Below are 19,075 nucleotides of genomic sequence, written 5' to 3'. Positions count from 1 at the left end.
CCTTCTGATCAAGATACAAGATTCACCGTCTCTCTATCACCAGCCAGCGGCCCACTCAGGTCGCTGTAATATCTGGTGACCCCTCGTGTAAGAGCAAAAATTAATCTGATAAGACCAGAGGAGCAAAATTGCTGCACTGGGTAAAAATCCTGTATGTGTAGCATTTGATGGTTGCTCTGAAGTGACCACACAAGTGGATTCAAGCCAGGAGCTGAAGAACTGAAGATTTAGACAGAGTTCACAGCCAAGGCTGACCACAAAGAGAACTTTCTTCTGGAAAACAATCAGGAAAGGTGATGGAAAAGAGCAGCAGACCTGTGGAGCTGGCCAGAGCAAGCTGGACTCTTTCAAAAGGTACTGTTCACTTTTCTATCCCTGATGAACCAGCCCTTCGTAGCTTGTGACTGTTCGTATGGCAGACACATTCCTTGCCAGAAGAGATTCAATTCTCCCCTTCAGAGGAAAAGCTTATTGCCCTCTGGAAATATTGGTGCAGAGAAGATGGTTGCTTTTTGTCAGAAACAGATATCTATGGGTTCTTTCGATGGGCAAAGCTTTTTGGGTTCTTTGCGGATATTCTGTATGCTTTAGATGTTTTTGTCTGGGAATGCATGGACTCCATTTTGCAGTTCGTCTGGAGTCAGGGACGCGTGTTGCCTTCTATCTACCCAGCATTTATAAAGATTTTCCCTGTCCTGAAACGCAGAGCAGCTTGTTTTCAATGGATCTCTAACTGTTATGGCCAAGCTCCGTTTCCACCACCCTTGGCAGAAGAACCGGTGGGTGATGACTTTGGGCCTTTTTCTCCCCCCTGCTTCGCGGCGGGGGGGGCTGAAACTTCACGGCGCGAAGAAGTTTTTTTTACTCTTTCTCCGGAGCATGCTCAGATGGAGCCTTCTCCTCCCCCCCCTTCTCTCTCTTCGGGGGGATGGGAGCAGCCGCTCAAGCCAGCACCGGCCTCTCAGACTCCGTCTTCAGACATAGGGGCGGCACCGGTCTCTGAGGTTTCCTCCATGGCCTTGCTAGAGCTGTCACTCCAGGAGATCCCGTCTCCGCTTCTCCAGGAGGTCCCGCCCGCGGTTTCACCGGCATCCCTGCCCCCGCCAGAGCCTGTGTCGGAGAAGGCAGAAGAGAGAGCACGTTCGCCAATTGACCTGTTGCTAAGCAACAGCGACGCTCCGCCGCTCCTCCCAGCTCCGCTGCTGCCTTTTTGTGCTGCGACGGAGACAGCCACTGCGCCTCCGCAGCGGACCCCGGAGTCAGCGGCAGAAAACGGCGTTGAACCTGCGGGACCCTCGGAGCAGCCCGCGGCTGATCCCACGATCAGTGTGATTCCCTCCTTGGCCGGCTCCTCCGCGGCCAGAGTCACTGCCGCGTTCCAGGCCAGCCCCAGCGTCAGCCACAGCCCCGCAGGCCCCCACCCTGGCCCAGCGCCCCCCATGGCCGGCCCGCCAGCCCCGGGCCCGCCCCAGGAAGCGGCCCCGGAGGCTGGTCTCTCCTTCAGTAGAGCGGGGGCTGCCCGCCAGCTGACTCTTGCGGCAGTCTGGCTGCCGGCTTTCAAGCTCGGCGGTTTGGGGGGTGGTGTTTCGGTTGCTGTCCCATGGAGGCTGCCATCTCTGCCGCCCCTCTTGTGTCCTAGCGGCGAGGGGGAGGGGGCTCCCGAAAGTTTTGCCTTTGGTCCCCAGCCCAATGGGGGTGGTGCCATGATGCTGTGGGAAACAAACATTCCCAGACCCGAGATGAAGATTCTCGGGGCAGCTTCTATTTCCCTGCTGCTGGCATGCCTCAGTGGTTTAGGGGAAAGGAAGCGTCTCACTACCCGTGCTGCCATTGTGCTGGCAGGAGGGTTCAGGCCTGCTGGAATGCACAGCCTTCTTTATGAGTTTGGCCAGGGATGCTGGGCTCAGGAGGTTCCTGGGCCAGGGCCATCACTTGGCCTCCTTATGTTTTTGGGGATTCTGGTTTGTCCTACCGGTCCGGGTCCCCCTGTGTGAGCCAGTTTTGGGGTTCCTGGTCCAGTATGGGCCAGGGCCCCCAGGGCCTTTCCTTCTCTGGCACTGCTCTTCTCGGCTGCTGCTCTTTTGCTTTTCAAAAAAAAAAAAAAAAAAAAAACAAACTTTAAAAATTAAATAAAAAAGATTGAAAATAGAGGGCAGCAGCTCTGAAGCGCTGAAGCCCTGAAAGGCCAGAAAAGACATTTCAAAATTGTACAAAATGTTTTAAATTGTTTCAAATTGTATTAAGACTGTCAATGGTTTTTGATAACTATTGATGGAACTCTTTTGCAGAAGTCTGTTTCAGGACCAAAAGGACTCTCAGATATTCCAAGGGAAACAACTTCGGCTGATGGACTCTTCCTGAAACTCAGCTGCATGGACTCAAATTCTCTTTTCATTGTATTTTGCATTTTTCTTATATTGTAGGATTGTTTTAGTGATTTGTGAGTATTCTATATTTTATAGGTGAAGGAATTTCCTGTTCATTCCACATCAGCATTTTTCTTTTATTTTTATACAATTTAGAAAGGTGAGATGTCGCAGACATTTCTCCACAGAAATCCTTTCTTTCAGATTTCTGCGTCTTCGGGAGGCCAGAGGCCCCCGAAGAGAAGGTAAACAATTATTATCAGTTGCTGGGGAATGCAACAGGAACACCTTGATTGGCTCATTTTCTATGTTTATAATTAAAGGCCAATCACCGGTGCAAGCCAGGGGACTGAGTCCTTGGCCACAGCTTTGTTGTGGATTCTTTTCTATCTATTCTTAGCTTAGCTAGCAGCTCTGCAAAACCTCTCTCTATATTCTTTTTAGTATAACTATAATGTATTATATCATATATTAATAAATTCAGCCTTCTGATTCAAGAAACAAGATTCACCGTCTCTCTATCACCAGCCAGCGGCCCACTCAGGACGCTGTAATAGGTTACCACTACTGCTGGGCTGCTGCCTGTGTTATGGTAATTATGGGTCGTTGTTGTTAATAGTTGTTTTTGTATCGGTAAAAGCCCTGGCTGGGGCGAGTTAATGGCTCTTCTCTCAGACAGTGAAGGGTGCGGTACCTCCTAACAGGTAAGAGAAAAGACTTTGGAGGGGAGGGATATGCAAAATAACTCTAAGGACCAGCATGCTGTGTGGGACCCCTACTCCAAACGTGCAGGAAGAACCCCAAAAACAACGAAGGGATCATTACGCCCTAAAGGCTCCCACGAGGACCTGATCCCCAGCTCTGCCCCAAGTGGACAGAGCTGTGCATATCCTCCTCTTCTGAGTTGCCCTGGGAGAGACGACGGGAGACTGCAGCCCTGCCGAGCTGCCCAATCCTGAGCTGATCACTTATAATAAAGGCATTAAAAAGGAGAAGAAGTCTCTTGGCCCCGTTTATTTCACCCCTGGGACCAATAACACATCTCCCATCTAAATTTTAGTTTCTTCCTTCAATTACCACATCTTTAATGACTGGAAATGTAAAACTTTCTGTTTTTACCCCTGTTACTTTCACTATATGTTAGCTTACACTATAACTTTTTGGAACATTTAACAGGCAGGTTCTCTCTGCCCCTGTGTCTATTACAAATTCCAATTCTTCTTCTTCGGGACCCACTTTTTTAAGTTATCACAGGCTCCAGATGGTATTTGTCCCCCAAAAAAAATTAGAGCCTATTGTTATGAACAAAAATTCGGTTAATATTTTTTTTGTGAGAAAAAGTTACAAAGAGGCAGCCAGATCACTGGCCCTGCCCAAGTTCTGAGCGTTTTGTTATTGTAATCACGGGTCGTTGTCGTTAATGGTTGTTTTTGTATTAGTAAAAGCCCTGGCTGGGGCGAGTTAATGGCCCTTCTCCTGGGTGGGGACCTTCCCAAGGCTAAGTTGTACCTTTCCCAGAATAGTGAAGACACCTGAGAGGGTGGGGGGGGTTATGCAAAGTGACTCCCAAGACCAGAATGCTTTGTGGGACCCCCGACTCCAAACCCACGGAGAAACCCCCAAAACAACGAGCCACCTAAGAGTTGAGAGACTGGAGTGATGTCTGGATGTGAGGAGCAGAGCGCTAGGCCTGCAGAGATGCGGGAAACCTTCATCGTTCCTCGCCCTGTCTTCGAGATCCCCCGGGCCAGGTCTGGGAGGGAGCAAGACCCGGACCGAAGCACCATCTGACGGGGACATCACGCCCTAAAGGCTCCCACGAGCACCGGATTCCCCCAGCCCTGCCCCTGGTGGACAGAGCTGCGCATATCCTCCTCCTCTGAGTCGCCCTGGGAGATGACGGGACGCTGCAGACCCGCCGAGCCGCCCAATCCTGAGCTGATCACTTTTAATAAAGGCATTAAAAAGGAGAAGAAGTCTCCTGGCCCTGTTTATTTCAGCTGGGGGCTCTCGTCTGGAATAGCCACGCCGCAAGAGGACTCAGGACTGGCCATCTTGGATCTTCAGAGGACAGCTGGCTACCAGGACAAAGAGGGATCAGCTCAGGACAGCGACGCAGAGGAGCACCGGAGCACTGGACTGGTGAGAAATCCGGTGGTGGGAGTGGGAGACGAACTGCAAAATCAGGCAGTTGTTTTTCCTGACTGAGGGAGTCAGGCACGACCCGGATTCTTGGACGAGGCTTCGTGTGTTCAAGTCCCGATAGACGTAAGACCTGATGTTGGGAAGTTGGGCAATCAAGAGATTGGGCAGTTGTTTCAGTATAAAGTCCTGAGCATCAGGCAGAAATTTGAAGTTCAGTGGAGGAGGCTGTAGCTCCTCAAACAAAGTTTTTTGAAATTCCCGGTCAGTAGAGGCACCTTCAGGATTTTTTATTGAGACCTGAAAAATGGGAGGTTGTAATAGTAAAAAGACCGGCAAGAGACTGAGAGATATACCTCCCAGTAGTCCCTTAGGAGAACTGTTAGTAAAATGGGATTCTATAGAGGCCACGGAGGGATTAGATAAAGTGAAAATGATCCATTATTGTATGGAAGCGTGGTCAGAATTAGAGTTGCAAGGAGGATGGCCTTGGTGTGGGACAAAGGATAAGTGGATGTGCCAACAATTAAATAATTATCTGACAGCTCAAAGAGATACTGATCCTGAGCAATTATTGTATGTGGCTTGCTGGTTAAAGAGCACTGTTGGGGATGAAGTGGTGCGAATTTGCAAGGTACAGAGGAAGAAAGAGGGGAATGAAGGAGGGGATGATAGAACTAGTAAAAGATGGGACCCCCTGGATTATTTGCCTCCTTCTGCCCCTCCACCTTATAATCCTCTTCTTCAAGCACCTCAAATGGCAGGTCCGGTTCCTCCCCCGGCTGCCATCTCATTACCACCTGCTCAAATTCCTCCTTCTACCTCTTCAGCTTCAGCTATGATAAACCCAGTATCTCCTCCAGTTCCTTCTGCACCACCACAAGTGCCTACTCCACTTGCTGCATTCTCCACCCCTTCTCCAGCTCCGCTTAATATCCACTCAGGCTCTTCTCCCCCTCCTATCGCTGTCCCTTTACCTCCTTCTACCTGGGACACAAATGCCTCCTCCACTTGCTGCATTCTCCACCCCTTCTCCAGCTCCGCTTAATATCCACTCAGGCTCTTCTCCCCCTCCTATTGCTGTCCCTTTACCTCCTTCTACCTGGGACACAAATGCCTCCTCGCCCGATAAACAGCTATCAGCAAATACACCTGCTGATGGGCAGAGAGTTCAGGGTAACCCAGAGAACCCTCAAAGTAGTTTGGCATCTGAAGATGGGCCTTACTGTAGCACCAGATCCAAGACCTCCAAGGCAGAGAGACTCTTTCCCCTCAGAGAGGTTCCTATGGGAGGAGTAGCGGGAGGTGTTGGCTTTGTGAATGTTCCCCTAACTGCTTCTGAGGTGAGAGGACTCAAGAAAGAGTTGGGGCATTTAGTTGAGGACCCAGTGGGCATAGCCAAGCAAGTGGATCAATTTCTAGGTCCAAATATCTACACTTGGGGGGAGATGAATTCCATCCTGAGTATATTATTTTCCCCAGAAGAGGTCCAGATGATAAGGGCGGCTGGCATAAAAATAGGGGAGAAAGATAACAGTCCAGGACCCCAGGTGCCAACAGGTGAACAGAAATTGCCACTAACGGTTCCCAGCTGGAACCCTAACCAGGAAGAGGGGAGGAAGGCCATGAGGGAATATAGGTCTTTGATAATACGGGGGATCAAAGAGTCAGTTCCCAAAGGAACTAACACCCAATTGGCATTTGAGGGTACACAAGAGAAGGATGAAGCTCCTGCTGCCTGGCTTAACTGCCTAAAGCAGAACTTCCAGTTGTACTCTAGAATAGACTCAGACACCCGAGAAGGTCAAATGCTGCTAAAAGTCCAATTTGTTACCAAATCTTGGCCTGATATAAGGAGAAAACTGGAAAAGATGGAAGATTGGCAAGAGAAGGACATAAATGAGTTATTAAGAGAGGCATTGAAGGTGTATTTAAGGAGGGAGGAAGATAAAACAAAGGCCAAGGCTAAGATCATGGTTGCTGTAGCTAGAGAAAGTGCAGGGTGGGCGGGTCCACCACCAGGAGGAGGCAAGGATAAGTCAGTACTGTCAGGTACAAGAGGGAGGGAGAGACCTCAAGGCCCTTTGAGAGAGCGACATTGCTCTTACTGTGGAAAGGCAGGACACGTCAGGAGGTTTTGTAGAAAGCTGAGTCTCGATGCAGCATTAGCCAGGGAACAAGATAATTTAGGAAGATCCTTAAAGGTGACGCTTAGAGGGTCAGGGGCTTTACACTATAGGGGACCCGATGTAACATCTAGAAGAGCCCTTGGTAAACTTTGAAGTGGGACCCTTAAATGAAGAATTTGAATTTTTGAGTAGATACAGGAGCAGATAAGTCCTGTCTCAACAAAGTACTAAGAAGTATAGTATAGTATAGTATAGTATAGTATAGTATAGTATAGTATAGTATAGTATAGTATAGTGAAAAACATCTGAAGTTAGACAAAAACAGCTAGGTAGAAAGGATATCCAATAGCACCAAAACTGGCCAGTAATACTTAACTTGTAATAAGTGATGTGAAAGTAAAAGGTACCTTATTGTTGTCTTGTTGTGTGCGTGAGAGTGAGTCACAAAGTCAGCCTAAACTTCCCGGGCAGGTGGGAAGGGGGCAGTGGAAGTGTGTGTATGTGTGACCTGCAAACCAGGCTTGTGTCCCCCGGGCGGGTGGCGGCTGTGGCTGAAGTGTGTGTGTGTGTGTGTGTGTGTGTGTGTGTGACCTGCAAACCAGGCTTGTGTCCCCCGGGCGGGTGGGGGCTGTGGCCAAAGAGTGTGTGTGACCTGCAAACGAGACTAGTGCTCCTCAGGTGTGTGAGGGAGCCGTAGCTGCGAGAGCGTGAGTGACACGCAGACAGCCTCACAGGTGAATGTGCACCAGAGGCAACCAGAGCCAGGGCCCTTCCAAGAGGCCCAGGGATACTGAGACCTGTGGGCCAACCCCAAGGTGAGGGGAGCCACAGTGATTTTCTAGCAATAATGATCCAGTTTGGGTCTTGAGGGTGTGAAGGAATGTGTGAGAATGAATATAGACAAATTAGAATAGAGGTAATGTAGATTGTGCATTATAAGTTTTACCACATCTCCTTAGAGGGAAGTGTATTGTGTAGAAGAATGGTGTAAGAAAAAAAAAATTAAGTGTAAGGGGTTGAAAGAAGTATTTAAGCTGTAAGTGAAAGTAAGAAACAGAAGCAAGATATAAATAGATAAGATCTTGAAAAATAGAACAGAAAAACCAGTGAATTAAATACACAGAAAAATAGGGGAATAAAAATACTTTGGGAGTTAAGTTAGCTGAGAAATACAACTCCTTGCAAAATACAGAGTATGTAGAAGTTGATGAGAGAAACATGCAAGCTATGGAAAAAGAGAAATTAACCAATAACATTAAACAGAGAAACTGAGTTTTGATAAAATCATTAAATTGCAGACCACTAATGCCTGTGTTTGAAAGCCCGTTTCAGGTACTCTTCATTACTAACTCGACTGTGCAGACCAAAAGGAAAAGGTTGGACTCACATCACTCTCACCCCCTGGCATTGGACCAGGATTCAACACCAGTTTTTTTTCCCTCTGGCATTCTGGCATTGGACCGGACTGCACCCCATTCTCCCTCTGGCATTGGACTGGACTCCACCCCTTTGTCCTTCTGGCATTGGGCCAGAGTCCCAGTTTTTCCCTCTGGCATTGGACCAGAGTCCACATCACTCTCACCCCCCGGCGCTGGACAAGATTCATCTGCTTCACAAGTTAATTCACCTGAGTATACTGTGATTTAAAGCTGACTCTCAGAAGGAAGAGTCAAAAAGACTGAACTGTGTGGAAAAAAAAAATTGGTATCAGAGTTCTAATATTGCTTAAAATGTTTTAAGACTGTTCTGTGTAAACTATATTGGTAAAAAGTTTAAGACTGTAAATAAGTAATTCTGGTTAAGTTCCCCAATTTATTTCTAAAGACTCCAGGTTAATCCTCTACAGAACACTCCCCTGGGGGAAGCCAAAATTGGTAGGGAACAGAGCAAGAGAGGTTTAACCAGAGAAATGGGTAGAAGGGACTCTAAAGAGCTTGGAAGCTTTTCCTCAGTAAAATTCCCCAAGAGGCAAGGCCGGGTGGGCAGGCTGTGTGAGATGACCCATACTGGACTCTTGGGAAGGGTAGTACTGATGGCTCTGATGGCTCTGGTGGTGCTCAGGGGAGCCCAGCTGAGCCGTGCAGTGAATGCTACCAACCCCTCTATGAGGAGGAAGTGAGCTCCTTGGAGAGTCTACATCAGTTCTAACCCTGATTGTGTTAACCTCTCCCAATTGGTCCTTTATCAGAAAAATAAGAGAGTGTATTGGAGAGCATACAATACTGCCACTTTTAGGCAGCCACTTCTAGGAGAGCGCCCTATAGGGGAAGCCTGGTTGTGCTTTGAATGGGATGCTGCTGAAACAAGCTCAGCAGATCTAGTAAAAAGCAAAGAAATGGTGAAAATGGTAAGAAAATTTGTTTGTTACAAGTATCTATATGAGTATACTGGAAAAGAGAAAAACTCCTTTTGGAACACATTTCAGGGGAGCCTTAAACCCGTAGATTTGATCTTGTCTGGCAGCTGCGCTGCTAGAGTGATAAAACCAATTTTCTTATTACCCAAAGAAATTGGATCAAGTTTAGGAGTTCCTATATATAATGATTTGGGAGAAATTAGGGTTTCTCCCAAATCCAGAACAGGCAAAGTTGAATAGAAATAGAGAAAATCCAAAATTGTAAAAGCCAAATTCAGATTCCAATATCTATGTTAAACAAAGTTATTCAGCTCCAGGCAGTATTAAAAATAAAGAATTCAATTATTAGGAACATTTCAAACGAAATAAAAAGGTTAGCATGTGTAAATAATGAGGAACAAACTCCTACACTTGATCCCAGTGGGTGGGAGAACCTAAAGATATTCAAAAAGGATGTATGGCAAAATACTTTTTCTCACTGTGTGTGTACTTGGAGGATTGCTCTTTTTACTATGCTTATTTATCTGTTTTAGTAGAATAGTACTTGCCGTGCAGACCAACCTGAAAAAACCAAGGACAGTAACAAGGTTAAGTAACCATGATTACCAAAGTGCACAAGAGATTTATAGCAGATTCAAAACAAAAAAATTGTGAGTTGATGCAAGCTTAGAATTTAAGCTCGATCAAAGAAAGAGGGGGGACTGTTATGAACAAAAAATCGGTTAATATTTTTTTCTGGGAGAAAAAGTTACCACTACTGCTGGGCTGCTGCCTTTGTTATTGTAATCACGGGTCGTTGTCGTTAATGGTTGTTTTTGTATTAGTAAAAGCCCTGGCTGGGGCGAGGTAATGGCCCTTCTCCTGGGTGGGGACCTTGCCCGAGGCTAAGTTTTACCTTTCTCAGAATAGGGAAGACACCTGAGAAGGTGGGGGGGGTTATGCAAAGTGACTCCCAAGACCAGAATGCTTTGTGGGACCCCCATCTCCAAACTCATGGAGAAACCCCCAAAACAACGAGCCACCTAAGAGCTGAGAGACTGGAGTGATGTCTGGACGTGAGGAGCCGAGTGCTGGGCCTGCAGAGACGCGGAACACCTTCGGAGCCTCTCACCCTGACCATGAGAGTTGACCCCCGGCGGTGAGACCAAGCTGACGGAGTGGGAAGGGCACCATGTAACGGAATCAGCAGGCCCTAAAGGCTCCCAAGAGGATCTGATCCCCAGCTCTGCCCCTGGTGGACAGAGCTGTGCATATCCTCCTCCTCTGAGTCGCCTTGGGAGAGACGACGGACGCTGCAGACCATCGAGCTGCCCAATCCTGAGCTGATCGCTATTAATAAAGGCATTTAAAAGGAGAAGAAGTCTCCTGGCCCTTGTTTATTTCAATGTATGTGGGATACTTTTTAAAGAAAGGAATGAGGTACTTGCACCAGATAGCAGCCACAGGACACCTAAATCTTTCAGAGAAAGAGAATTTACTGCTCTCTTATCAGAAGAAACGAACTTCTTCCCGTCTTGCTCAGCCATGAAGACGCCGCTGAGGATTAGGAGGAGGAAGTTGACACTGACCAGACAGAATCCTTTGTTTGAATGGAATTTATGCATCATGTATGAGGTGTATGAATATGCAACAGGCTATTGCTTTTAAGGGTTAATCCTCTGTTAATGGGTGTCCTTTTTCGGGCTTATTTCGCTCAGAAAAGGTACCCGGTCCTCCGGTCCTCCGTACCTTTCTTCTTATTGTCTCGTATTGCCCTAATCTCAATTGTTCAAATTTTTATTACTCTAATTATATTACTATTTTTACAGCAATTTTATTACTATTAAACTTTAAATTATTTTTTTAAAGTGATGGGCCTTTTTCACAATGGAGGCATGGAAGGAAAAGTGGATTTAAGGGTCTTCACTTAGTTCTGATTATTCTGGTCTGCGATTTGGGAGTTTTCTGTCAGAAATTGCTCCCTTCCCCCACTCATCCACAGAGCTTTGGGCAGTTTTCCTTTTCTTGCGGTAAATTAAAGCGGTGCACTAATGCGCCTAATTAGGGGTAGGAAAACTGAGAGCTTTCCTCAGAGCCGGAGCCACCGGAGCCGCAGTGCCGGGAAAGCCGTGGCGGGAGGTGCGGAGAAGTTTGTTTGTGTTTTCAGCTCAATCCCCTCGGGCCCGGGCCCGTTCCAGGGCTCCTCAGCTCCGGCTCTGCCCTCACGCAGCCCGGGGGAACCTGAGAGCGCGGGGCGGGGCTGTGCCGTGTGCAGAGCCCGCCCCTGGCTGGGATTGGGCGATGGTGCCGTCAGTTGCGGTTGTGGCGCGCTGATTGGTGGGAGCGGGGTGGAGAGGGGTGGAGCAGGGTCTCCGTGGTGGGCTGAGGGCGGCTGTGGCTGGGCAGCGGCGCCATTGTGGGAGCGTGTGTGCGGTGCCGTGAGTGGCGGCAGCGGCCGGACCGCGGTGAGGCGGCTGCGGAGCTCGGAGGCGGCCGCAGCGCAGGTGGGAGCCGCGCTGGGTTGTGCGGGGGCTCGGGGCTGGCTGCGGGCCTCGGGGGCGGCAGGGGGCTCGGGCGGGTTCGTTGTGCCGTGTCCGGCCCGTGTTGCCGCTGGCGTGAGGGCGCTGCGGGAGCGGCTGCCCGCGGGAGCGGCTGCCCGCGGTCTCCTTGCGGCCGCTGCCTCGGCAGGAGCCGCTGGCGGAGCAGCGCTGGCTCGGCCCGGTTGCTGTGGCTGGGACAGAGGGGGCTGCCCCATGCTCGGGGCTGTGCGGGGAAATTCCCGTGGCCGGAGGTTTCTGTGAGCAGAGGAGACAGAGGAGTCCTGTAAAAGTGACTTTATTGCTGAGCAGAGGGAGAGGCCGAGGGGCATTTGCCGTGCTCTCTCTGCCATTGTTGTAGTTCACAGCCTCCTTTTTATCCTCAGTTTCCTGGCCTCATCTCCCTCTCCCTTTGCCCTCTGGCTGAGATACTCGGAAGGTTCAGACCTCCCGATCCGGCAATTGCATGTCCTCGTTAATGTGCACCCCCACTTTTGTATAACGGCCGATATTCACGGCTCTGTTAAATCCTTGTTCTTCTGGAAGTTCAGGAATTTAGCCGGTCTTCCTGTGAGCGGCAGTCCATGTTCATTAGTAACATTTATTGAAGCTGGTGATTTCGTCCCTTACTTCCTTATCTACAAGTCCCTGGCCCCTCACTCAGCTGCTGAATGAGCTGCACTCTCAAGGTGTGGAGCATGGTAAAAAGATGAGAGTTGCTGTAGCACATCAGAGGAGAAACTGCATTCGTTTAACCCATGGTCTGCCAGGGAGCCACAAAACCGTGTCCCATTCCCATCCTTTTCACGTTTGCACCAATACATGAGCTGCTTTCTTTTTTCCGTTGTTGTTTTGTTTTTCACCACGTTTCCTTTGTCATCTGTTTGCCAACAGCAGTTTGAGACATTTAATTTTCCACAAACCCTTATTTTTCTGCTAAAAGATGATCTAATCTCATCCCATGGTTAAGTGTTGTGTTCCTCATTTCAGTGGGTTTGTCAGCAGGAGGGTCAGGAGCTGCAGCTGTTTGGTTGGTTATTGCGAGGGCAGCTTGTAATCTAATGATGCCATTGAAATGAGAAATGGGTTCTGTGGCTCCTGATATGAATTGGTTCGGGTTCCCAGGGGCTGGTCCATGGTGTTGTAGGATTTGTTCTGCTGGCCGTTCATCTTTTCCCTGGTTTTGGCTGCTCTCTCCAGCCAGGGCTGCATCAATTGACTGCCTTCCTCTAATTAAATCATCAAATCCTTGGATTCCCAACTGATTTCCCTGAATTTTTGGTAGTAAAAATCCCCAGTGCTCTAATATACCCTACATAACACAGACAGTGACAGCACATGTTGGAGTGGGCAGAGGGATGATTCCCTCCATTTGTTTATAGTGAAGTTTTCCCAACATTCTCCATGTGCTGTTTCCCTTTGCAGCTTCACCCGTTTGTGTTGCAGGGTCAGATATCCTCCCCCTGGGCTCTGCCTTGAGCTGTGCAAATTCCATCAGTGCCAGCAGGCAGAGCTTGGGGTGAGGGGCAGAGGGAATCAGCCCAATTCCTGCCCCGGGCAAGAGACCCAGGTGCATTGTCCACACTTTGCCCAGCAGTGTTCATTTGCATTTCTAAAGCTCCTCTGGAGGCTGCCTGGAATGAAGCTTCTCTTCCTGCTGCTGGGCAATGTTGATGTTTTGTTGCTGGTCGTTATCTCTGTGGGTGTCTTTTGTGCTGTTCCCAGTCTGTTCAGGTGTTAAACTCATCTCCATTGAGTGGTGTAACACCCCTTAAATAAAAGCTTTAAAATTCCTTTCCCCAAGGCAAAGACAAACCAAGCCTGAGCAGAGAAAGAAGATTTAAAAGAACCAAACTCGGTACATTTTGCAGCAGTGCAGTGGCAGGCAGCCCAGAGTGTGGGTGTCAGTGAGCCCCAGAGTGGAATTGTGCCCTGGTGTTCCCCAGCAGCTGTGGCGGTGCAGGCCCAGCCAGCGCTGAAGCTGCAGCAGTGGCAGCAAGGCTTGGCCCCAGTGGCTGGAGATGGCAGAGGAGGGTGGCCAGGATTGCAGAGGATTCCAGGCGAGGATCTGTGGGCAGGCGCAGGGGCTTGGCCCGCTGTGGAGCCCTGGCTGCTGCTGCGTTGCCTTCAGGGCAGGCTCAGGGGCGGCCTCCCATCCTCCTGCTGCGGGCAGGAAGTGCAAATCTCCGGGGCTTCAGAGCCCTTGAGGCCAGGCTGAGGGGTCCCCCGGGGTGAGCTGTGCTGGCGGCTGTTTCTGGCCTCAGGGACACTTGGCATGGGCCCCTTGGCCACCAGTGGTGCTGCTTTGCACTCCTTAGGCAGGAGCCAATGTCCTGGCTGGGTGTTGGCAGCAGCAAAGTGCCAGGGCAGGCTCTGTGCCAGCCCAGCTTCCTGTGGGAGAATATCCCTTGATATCTGCTCCAGTGGTTGCTGAAGCAGTGAGAATTGCTTTTGCCCCCCTGTTAGGTGCCATGGTGTCAGCAGAAGATATTGAAGCCTTCCTGCTCAGGGCATTTCAGTGCCAGGCTCTCACAAGCACCCACAGCTGCGCGGGTTGAGCTGAGCATGGGGCAGTGACCTGCGCTGTGTCTGATTCCCCTTCCTTAATAACAGCCTGTCTTGTAGCTCTTTTCCCTTCTGCTGCCCTTGCAGAGCCATCCACAAACACATTTTCTCCTTCAGGCCAGGGAATGTCCCATCATCCACCTCTCCCAGCCTGGGTCTGGAGCTCTGTCCCTTGAGTGCAGTCCTGGGTTCCTTGCCAGCCCCTCTCCAGGCTGTTCAAACAGGAGGCTGGGTTAAACCCTTGCCCTGTCCTCAGTTCTAAATCCTCCTCTGCCACTGAACAAGTTTCATACTGTAATAACCGAGCCCTGCTCATCCATGTAGAGGCATTTTGGTTGTCGGAGCTTTAACTTGATGCCAGACTTGAACTGTAGGAGATCCTATATAGGGTTAAATATTTTAGCACAAGAATTCCTTTGGCAAGACCCTGTTTAATATCCAACTGTAATTCAAATTCTTTTTCCCTGTCTGGAAGGCTCAGGCCAGCCGCCTCAGTTAATCTTCATTTTACCACTTGAAAATTCTGTGTTTCCTCCTCCTGTCCATCCATCCAGTTTGTTGACTGGCAGGATGGTAGTGTTGTAGAGAGACATCCTTGGCTCCAAAAGCCCTGCCTTTAAGAGGGACTCAATCTCAGGCTGTGACCCCTTCCTTCCCTCTCTTGGAACAGGGTATTCCTTGTCCTGGTTGCTTTACAGTAATTTGTAGAGGCTCCATATCTAATTTTCCCTCTTTCCCTGGGGCTGCCCACACTTTGAGGTTCACATCAGAATGGGCCTTGTCTCATTTTGGCGCAAAATTAGAACAGAACTAGCGTCTATATCCCTTTTACAGTATTAAAATCCAGCTCTGAAATTCCTTCCTAGTTAATTACAATCACAGGAGAAAGAAAAAGCAATTCATTTATTTCTGACCTATCCCCCACAACTTCTAATAGTGGTTGAACAAACCATACCTGCTCATCTTTCCCACTCATTCCCTTAAAAATTAAAACATTCCTTTGCTATTTCCCCCCTTCAGTCTAAGATTTAGAGTGGATTGAGAGGCCCCTGTGTCCATCAGGAAATGCCTCCTCTCAGTGCACACCCACCTGAATGTTCTCAAGGGTTCCAGTGTGGAGGGTCCCTGGTGTGATGAGAGCTGTGACAGCCCTGCCAATCCATGTCCATCAAGGGGTGGACTTGCTGGTCCTGAGGGTGCTGCTGTCTGTGCTTGCAGTGTCCTTGTGCCCTGCAGCTGGAGCCCTGGTTCCTTGCCAGGGGCTGTTTGGGTGGGCTGTCCCCTGCCGAGGAGGGCAATGCCTCTGCCAGGTGCTTGTGGCCGAGCCCGTGCCCTGGGTGCTGGGGCCCCCTTGGGCCCTGGAGTTGATCCCTCAGGGGCTGTAGGAGCTGTGCCCTGGCCTTTGCCTTCAGCTTGGCCTTTTGCTGCTCCCTTCTTGCACTCACCTGCTGTGCCTTTGTGCCCAAGTCCTGCAGGGCCTTCTTGTGCCCCTCCTGTGGCCCCCCTCAGTGCCCGTGGGTGCTTGTCTTGCTTTACAAGAGAGGTGTCTGCTCGGGAAGGCAGAAAAAGCCTCTCTTGGAATGGAGAATGCAAACCCTCTCCCTCTTCATTTTTAGACGAGTGAAATCATGGGGCTCTCAGGCAATGATATGGGAATAGGAATACTAGTTTTTTACTAGTGTGTATAATAAAGCAAACAAACACCAACAGCTGTGGCACTGACAGCAAACAGAGCCCGGACCCAGTCCCGGCCTTTGGGCTGCGGCGCTTTGCCCTTGGGTGCAGTTCCGGGCACGGCCGGCAGGGGCGCTGGTGGCTCCCGCAGGACGGGGCAGCGCATCCCTCCCATGGGAACCTCTCTGAACGGAAACAGAGCAATCCCTTCAGCTAACTCTTTCACTTTTTTACCTTCTATACCCTTTCTCCTGTGTTTTGAGAAAGAATTTGGAGAGCCCTGCCTTTTAACTGAGCTCCTAGTGTTTCGATAAGGTGCTTCCCCTAGAGAGACAGAGTTTCCTTGAATAGCCGGAGCTGTGGTTACCAAGGGGACGCAACTCAGAGCAGGACAGGGTCAGGGGAGGATATCCCGCCGAGGCTCGGTGGGAGTGTGGGCAAGGTCTGCTGCTGGAATCGCCAGAGGGGGATCTTCCCGTGGAGCCCGAGCCTGGAGCGTGGGTAGCCCCCACATGGCTGATGGCGGCTGATCCGGCAGCCTGGCAGAGCAAAGGCAGGTGGGAGAGCCCGGCAGCAGCAGCGGTGGCCAACGGAGGTGGCACGGGCAGGGCAGCTGGGGATGGGATGGCTGGGACCCCCGCTGGGTGCGGTGGGCGCGGTGACCTCGGAGCAGGCGGCAGGACAGAGCAACCCCCATCTTCCCCAGCATGGCCGGCAGAGCGGCCGCGGGCCAGGCAGTGGGAGCAGGGCACACAAATTGAGCGACAGCGCCGGGGCAGGTGGAGCTGCCCTGGGCAGTGAGGCCGCACCTGGGATGGAAACCGGGGCAGGCGGAGCTGAGGCGGGCAGCGAGCCGGGACCCGGGACAGGCGCCTGGGCCGCGAACGGAGGGGGCAAGACCTGCAGAGGATCCCACTCTCTTTCTGATGTTTCCTCTTGTTCCCTTCCCTTTCATTTCCCTTTTTTTTTCTTGTTTTCTCTCGGGGCATTCTGATACTTCAAAGATTTTTATTCTCCTGAAATCTCCTGTCTAACCCATGGCATATTCTATTTCTTGTAGATTAAATGGGGTTTCTTTACAAATAAACAGAGAACCTAACAAATCCAAACTTCTGCATAGATACTTTGAAATGGCCAACCAGCTAAGTCACGACCTCCTAATGTTGTTTTTCTCATCGCCTTTTTATTTATCCTTTGGCAAATGAGGCATCTTTCAGTTACTTGCTTTGCAACTTCAAAAATCGTAGTGCACCCATAGTTCCTTAAAAAATAATCGCACAAAGCTTGAGTACCCCTGTGGGTTTTCTGATGCATGCCTTCTAATATTTTCTTTGAAGCACATTTATTAAGTAATTGTCTTCCATCAAGAAGTTTCCATTTCCCTGATTTATCTTTTTCACTTCCTGTCATGTTTAAATCTTTTTTCTCGGCTTCCCTAAACTTTGGAATTTCCAATTTTAACTCGTTTGGAGTTAATATTAACATAACTCTTTCATCTCCATTTTCTCCTGCATCCTTAGCTTTTTGCTCTGCCCCCAGTTTGCCCAGTTTTCCTCTCCTTTGGCTCAGGCCAGGTTCCCCCCGCCCGCAGTGGCTGGAGCAGCCGAGAGCCCCGCGCTGCCCATCCCGACCTGTCCCGGCTCCATCCCCGCTCCTGCGGCGGTCTGCGAGGGCTGCGGGAACGGGGCACCGAGGGTGTGGCTGCTGCTGGGGGAGGAGGAGGAGGTAGGGAAGGGCAGGGATGAAGGGGGAGGAGGAGGTGGGGTTAGAGGGGAGGAGCAGGGGGAGGGATGGAAGAGGAGCAATGAAGGCGGAGAGTGAGCAGTGATGGAAGGAGGGGAAGGAGGGGGGGTTAGCAAGGAGGAGGAGGAGATGGGATGGAAGGGGAGAGATGGAAGAAGAGAAGGAGGTGGGGGTAAGACAGAGGGGGAGGAGGAGGGAGGAAGGAAGAGGAGGAGCGGGAAGAAGGTGAGGGGCAAAGGCAGATCGAGGCTGAGCTGAGGTAGGGATCCACGCAGTCGATCCCTGCCTGAATTCACAGCCCCCACCTGTGGGATCATCGTCCCCCCAATCACGCCGGTGAGCAGAGAGGGGGAGCTCGCCTGGATATCCCTGCGGGTCCCTGGGTTGGGGTTTTTGGGGGGATGTTTGGAGAATGAAGAAGTCCAAGGCTGAGCGGAAAAGGCCCCTTGGGGGGACATCGGGGTGTGGCGGTGGTGGCTGCCAGCAGAGGCAACCTGGAGGAGCAGAGCCCTGTGTCCCCCAGGAGCCCAAAGTGGGGAGCCCAGAGAGGGGGGAGCGCCGCCATTGGCGGGAGCCTCAAGAGCCTGGGGGCAGGGGGGACTCCTTGGAGCCGCTGCAGCCCAGAGCAGAGAATGAGGGGAGAAGGGAGCCCGGAAGCCCAAACAGCCCCGGCATCCCGAAATGGGGAGAGCGAAGCAGGGGGAGCTTTTGGCATTGCTGGGACTGCCAGCAGCCTGGGCAGGGCGGGCACCGGGCAGAAGGGGTCCCCCAATCCAAGCGTGACCCCCAAGCAGCTGGGACAGGGGGGAACCTCATCAACACCAGAGAAGAAGGGCCAGGGACGGGGAACTCCTGGGAGGCTTTTTCAGGGCTGAATCTTGGTGTTTGGGAGGTTTCTCTGGAGCCCAGAGTGTCAGTGACTTGTAGAGATGGACTTGGGCAGAGGCACCTTCAAACTCAATGTGCTCATCCCTTGTTTTCCCCAAACCAGGATTTCCCATTGCCAGCTCCTGGGAGGCTGCGAGGAAGAGGAAGATGCCCAGGACAATGAGGCAGGTGAGGAGGAAGTCAGTGTGTCTGGAATGCTTAAAATCAGATGGTTTTGAGAAAGCTGCAAAAGACAAACCTCAGAGACAGTAGAACTGATTTGAGCTTTGTAGCAGGCAATAGATTGATCAGCAGAAAAATTATATAAGAAGTAGAAAGTAAAGAGAAATAGAGCAATGGTCTGCGCATTAACACTTACCTAGAATAACTCCCTAACCTGCGGAAAAGTATATCTAGCAAGATATTAGGAAGTTCCAAGCTTCATACTGGAGCTCTGTGCATTGTTTTTTAAGGCTTACAAGCAGGTATTGTAATTTAAATAAGCAAGCATTGTTTTAACCATCAATGTGCTTATAGTGCTTGGATAGAACTACAGTCAACATGCTTTTGGTTTGTGTGATTGGTCAAAAACCTTTTAAAGTAAGTTTTAACATGAAGTCCTTTGTCTGCTACCTGTGAAGTGAGCTACTGCCATCTTCCCATTGTCATAACCAAATAATGAGACAGATGGTTGGAAAATCACACAGCTCAGGATGC

General features: G+C 50.3%; 1 protein-coding gene and 1 pseudogene across 3 annotated transcripts in view; one reads left to right on the top strand and one right to left on the bottom strand.

The window, feature by feature from the left end:
- Positions 1-19,075, top strand: part of LOC132085617 (zinc finger protein 850-like) — a 316,878-nt pseudogene that overhangs the window by 104,456 nt on the left and 193,347 nt on the right.
- LOC132085611 (class I histocompatibility antigen, F10 alpha chain-like) overlaps positions 1-19,075 on the bottom strand; it is a 777,359-nt gene that overhangs the window by 719,188 nt on the left and 39,096 nt on the right. The window lies entirely within an intron of this gene.

Source organism: Ammospiza nelsoni, chromosome 31 (genome assembly GCF_027579445.1).
Source record: "Ammospiza nelsoni isolate bAmmNel1 chromosome 31, bAmmNel1.pri, whole genome shotgun sequence".
Lineage (NCBI taxonomy): Eukaryota > Metazoa > Chordata > Aves > Passeriformes > Passerellidae > Ammospiza > Ammospiza nelsoni.
Note: the sequence above shows the minus strand (reverse complement) of the source record. Positions and strands in the feature narration are given on the sequence as shown.